The following is a 6,033-nucleotide window of genomic DNA, read 5'->3' as shown; positions in this document are numbered from 1 at the left end:
TTATTACATGGTGCCACCTCGACTTATCTATAAAGGGCCATCGAGATGCTTTGTCTTGTGTTCATGTGACTAATCCAACTCAAGCAAGCAATGATGGGTGTGAGTGGCCAATTTTTAGCATATCAAATGTAGCGAGATCCATTTGTAAAATGCGAATTGACTTTAATCCAGAGTATATAAAATGTTGTTAATATATAATTAGCACTATTAAAGAAATCGATATTTACTAGCTAGAGAGAAAGCCATATTTCGTGAGATTTTATTTATTGTAGAGGCGTTCCTCGTATGAAAAGGTAAATTGGAACGAAGGAGTGAGGACCAAGACCACGACTTGTTCTAGTACAGCAAGGGTCACCATGTGGGGTACCTTACTCACTATTGAATCCTTACACGTTGAACACGATTCTTACTCGCTTGGCCATAGTAACATGTTTTAGAGTGGAGCCAAACGGTTGAGAAGCTCTCGTATTGATAAAGATGAACACCGGCAATTACACATAGAAATGAATGTCTCCACTGCCAGCCGGCTAGAGATTCTTACACTCCTTCGTTACGATTAAAAATGGTTGGCAGCTTCGCTTCATGACAATCAAATGCTAAATGCTAACCAGCTTAATAGACTGCCGGTGGCTTATTAACTGTAACATAATAATCGTCCTACACAACCATAATATGAAAGTCTTGACATCCGATGATTTCACCGGACATTGATCTATGCGCTGCCGCCAGTGTGTCATAAATTGAGAATTTGGATGAATGTGCTGCCGGCCTTTATTAATAACCTAACGAAGCCGCATAGTGCACGGTGCGGCCGGCAAGCCGCTGCATGCACGCTTCAATGGAACTGTTCTGAGCCGTGGAAGGTCTGGCCGAACTGCCAGCTGCTAGGGACGACATCCTGGAAGACGAGGGACCTGCCGTCTTCGATGGTGACGCGGAAGGACAGGGATTGGCCGGTGAGGACCGTGTTGCACTGCCAGTTCTGGCCCCAGTTCCTGGTCATGGGTATCCAGCCGCTACGATCGCCCTTGACGGAGACGCCCACCACGTTCCCGCTGCCAGCCACGTTCGTGAGCAGGACCAGGTTGAAGTAGGGGTTGCCATTGATGGTGAACCTGACGCCTCCTTGGCGGACGCACGGCACTCTGCAGCAGATACAGACGATACAATACAAACTGATGGACATGCGAGTATTCCAGATAATTGAAATGATCATAATTAATTGGCTGCCTTATGTATATTCCAAAATTTCCTGGTGGCGGCTGGACTTTAACAGGAAATTATGTTATCGATAACGCAGCATGCAGCTGGTATAAGAAGTACTTTATAGCATATTCTCATCAGAAAGTCCGTACCTCCTATACTGAACGGGTACGATCCCTGCCTTGTACCGAGCTATCTTCTCGAAGGCCGGCTGTGAGAGATCGAAGTGATGGAGCGGGGGGTTGCACCAGCCGCCGTTATCGTTGGCAAGGGCATAATTGGGCGGGCACAAGTTGGTGGCCGTTACGAACAGACGTGGGCGACCTGGCAGGCACCACTGCGGATCATTGTGGCAGACGAGCTCAAAACACGCCCCGCAGCTGTCACCGCCGTTGAACATCGCAGTGCTTAGCGCTGCTGTGTCCAGCGCGTAACCTTGCTTGTGCAGGTCCCCGTAGCCACAGGCTCCCCCTGCACAGATACATGAGAATTGACAACAAAACGTGTGCACGTTATACGTGCATACGCACAATCGTTATATATATTAAGCCACAGACAATTCCATCACCCTGCGAATACGTATTTGCGTCGCAGGTACACAGGCATGCATGAATGCTCGTAAATGAATACTTGTTCTACATGAGCTAGCGAACGGCTCCGCGGTCATGACCACGACAATACTATTCTACTTAAATCAACTGTCGATGAGATAGTTTATACCCATGGTGCCCGATCCGTCCGACCCTCCATAGAATGTGGCGTGCCCTTCCTGCCAGGGTCCCGCGTCCTCATGAGCTTGATCTAGTATGCCAGGCAGCGGTGCGCCGATAGAGTTGCCCGGCCTTAATAACGACAAGAAGAGCAATTCGAGAAGTAACGAATGTACAGGCGAGAGCGTCATCGATCTTAGTCTTCGCCTCGGGCGATCAGTCAGCTCCCTGCGCAGCAAGACAAAGACCACGTGGAACTTATAAACCGAAACAAAAAACGCAGAATACTTCTTATACTACCGTCGACTGATCAGGCGTACTCCCGCGCACATGGTATATTCTATATTGATGGTGATGGATGATTGACTGCGGGATGACGAATTGCGTGCTGGATCAGCTGCCGTGATCAGTGCTTCATAAGCTTTATATCACTTCATCCGGAATCGCGAAAGTCCGCAAATTCCCATATTGCTGTGATATATCACCTTATCCGGATTCGCGAAAGTCCGCAAATTCCCATATTGATCACAATAGTAAACTGGCACGGTCGGCCCATGTCTGCCGGAAATCTCCACGCTTAAAGGAGAAAGGAGGAAGCAACAATATAGTTAGAAGAGGTGCTAAACACAGAGCTTAGTTTACGCATGGCTGATACAATATCTCAATTAGACGTTATGATATGATTATTGGCATTGCCTATGGAGCGGTGGTAAGGTGGTGCAGGTCCTAGCAAAATTACCGAGTGCTAACTTCAATTCAGTTCTCCATTTAATATTAAATATATATGGGCTCACTTAGTGTTAAATGTGTCTTTCTTTTTTAGAAAAAAGTTTATTTTAGAATATTTAAGAAAAAGGGTGTACACAGACACACAAAAGCCCAATGCTCTTGCGCGCAATTGTTCACCCTTGGTTAGTTCCAATTGTGTTGGATCAATGAATCTTATTCTTGCAAGTGAGTGAGACGTACACATCCTATGTTTTTGGAAATGTGTTGTTATTGTTGTTGTGTATGTATGTACATTTTCTTTTACATGTGTCTTTTGTCATTCAATTTTTATGTGAATTATTACTATGTATGTTTGTACATTTTATTATGGAGTTGATATATATGAGAGAGAGATAGAGAGATAGTATATACATGTGTGTTTGTATGTATAAGAGTGAGATTGAGAGACTAATGTATATTTTATGCTTTCAAGTGAGTACACATCTCGTATTGTTGAAAATGTTTTATTCTTATTGTTGTCGTGTATGTGTGCATATTTGTTTCAAATGTATGTTCCATTAACAAGTTTTTATGTGAATTATCATCCTATTGTAATTATAGGTTTTAAATTTGTATATTATTATCCATTTTGAAATTTGATTAATCATTCTTAAACTTTAACGTTGTTTGGACGTGTCCTTTTTCATATTAAAATGACCCTTATATTGCACATGCCCTCAAGAGTTGCTCTATACACTTTGTTGTTATAATATATGTTATTTATTGTTTATCTTGATACATTCTCTCCCACTTCTTTCTGAGATGCCTTCTTGATACATCTCCTTTAATAGTGAACCAAAATTTGAGTGCACACATAGCACCATCAAGTCTCCCCCTCAAGAAATAATGAACTTATATGGGCATGGCAATTGTGGTTCTACTTCACAAAGGAAACATAGGACTATTAACTCATAATACCAATCCAATGCTTGCCCCAAAAGATTCACTTTGCAACCAAGAAAGGGTGACAATTGACTAACACCGCACTTGGTTCAATGAGAGTGAGAAGGAAGGGGGAGTAGAATATCAAGCCCTTGCCCATACATCATAGTATCGCACCTGCCCTCTTAAAACAATATTAAGCCAATTATCTATTCAATCGAATTGTAGGGTCATATACAAACATCTCTATTTAGTATTTTTGAAAAACTATCCAATTTATCAAGTCCACTCAGGTGCGCTAGGCCATCAATTATCGAGACGAATGCTTTCTCAATGGATTTTTAAAAGCTATCTAATGAAGCAACACTACAAGGGAATGAGATAACCATGATGGCCAGTTATGAAGGAACATATCAGCGTCACTATTAGCGTCCCTATTTCCATTGTCACTCTGAGAAAACAACATCGAGAATCCGAGTACGACATTTATCAAAAGCATTTGTGAAAGAAAACAAAAGTGAGAGCGAGACACAAGGAACTTTTAATCATTCCCTACATAGAAAAAAGAAACACTACAAGAGAAAGGCCCTATAGACATGCAATGTACACGCAAAATAGCAGGCACGTTTATTAGCGCGTCTATTCACGCTAGTATATAGAACACGTATATATACCCGCGTTTTTAAACACGCTTATAGATGCGAAAATAAACGCACATATTTTTCATTTCTCATAAAGTCCCTAAATATGACCAAACATCTTAACAGCTAGTATTTTTTTGAATACATTACCAACTTTACTTCTTTCTGAGTATTACAAATGTACATCCAATCATTCAAAGCTAATTATATATGTTACAATGAAAGATCAATCTCATCTTCAATGAGATCGGCCCTTGCTAGACTAGCTACCTCTAGGTCTATGTTACCAATAGGCAATGAAACAAATAAGTCTATCCCACAGCTGTCATATGTATTGCTATGCTCAATTTCTTCATCATCATCTGCAACCATATTGTTATCCTCTTCTGCGCTTCCTTGAACATCCTCGCGGGGATCATCTTGCACTGCATCATGTATATCATCGATCATGGCATCATCATGTGCATCATCATTGATTGTTGGATTGTCATCAACTATCTCTATGTTGGTAGCATTTCCATATATTGGTTTTGAACGATTAGATATGGGAATGACATGCCACCATCGGTTATTGTTTACCATTGGGTGATACACAACCTGCATTTAAAAAATAAAAAATAAGCAACTTAGATATTTATTGTATTTTGAGAATGTATCAAGAAGTAATATATATGAAAATAAATAGCTTCTAATATACCTGCTCGCATTGTTGAGGTAGTATGAATGTGTCATTCTTGCCTTGGTGAAATTTTGTAGAGTCAATCACTACAAAACCACTTGGATGACGTCTAATTGTGCAATGCTCACCCGTTGTTACTACTTCTTTAAACCACTTCATATCTAGTACATATATAAAAAATCACCTAAAGTTAAGCTTCAAAATATCTTGGATCAAGCCACAATAACCTTCCATGGTGCCATTGGTATCTTGGAAGTTTGCAAGGATACCACAATCCTGGGTATTTCTCTTATCATCTATACTTTGAGTTCTAAAATGTTTGCCTTCACACAAAATAGCATTGAACAATGTGCACTAGTAGTACATTGTTGAGATCATATTAATGATTTAGTTAAAGATGAAACATGTGAAATTACTATATTATATATAACTAAAGATAATTTAATTATAAGTATGTCTCACCTTTGATAAGCAACCTTGTGCGTATTCTCACTCCCCTTGTGATATATCCATCGCCTCCTCTTTTTCCATCTTCTCCATTTCTTCATGTAGCCAATCTATATCGATATGACATGGAAGCACACTTAAATGTTCTGGATATGGGACATTACGTCCATGTCTAGTACGAAATTCTTATCTTTCGCTTACTCTTCTTGCCCTTGCTTCTTTATATAGTGTCACCCATTTGCTCATTACTTCACTGTTAAGCACACAAAATACATTTAACTTACGAAGTTCCTCTTTCATTAGCACTTTGCTCCTTCCTTTTCCTTGAGGTATTATAGAGGTCATCCTCAAATCTTCATCATCTTTCCATAGTCATGGTAAAGAGGGATCCACTTTAGTAAGATATTCAGAGATTTGTACAAGGGATGATTGCACTAACCAACTCTCAACCATGCTTCCCTCGGGCCGTGCATTTTGCCTTACAAAATCTTTTAGGGTTTTCATAAAGCACTCTAGAAAAAACATCCACCTTGCATGAACCACCCCACAAATTGCGATCTCATCAATCAGATGTACGAGGAAGTGTACTTAAGTAGTCAAAATCGAGTGAGGAAAAGTTTCCTCCACCAAACAAACCACCTCAATGGACAATACTCGAGCCTCTTGCAACGTATTTGGATCGATTTTCTTCAAACTCACAAAT

General features: G+C 40.5%; 1 pseudogene; it reads right to left on the bottom strand.

Annotated features, from left to right (window-relative positions):
* Positions 1–835: 835 nt before the first annotated feature.
* LOC148023152 (expansin-A2 pseudogene) lies at positions 836–1,990 on the bottom strand (annotated as a pseudogene).
* Between the last annotated feature and the right edge of the window lie 4,043 nt (positions 1,991–6,033).

This window comes from Lygodium microphyllum, chromosome 16, assembly GCF_053477565.2.
Source record: "Lygodium microphyllum isolate KBCC chromosome 16, Lygodium_microphyllum_v1.1.10, whole genome shotgun sequence".
NCBI lineage: Eukaryota > Viridiplantae > Streptophyta > Polypodiopsida > Schizaeales > Lygodiaceae > Lygodium > Lygodium microphyllum.
Note: the sequence above shows the minus strand (reverse complement) of the source record. Positions and strands in the feature narration are given on the sequence as shown.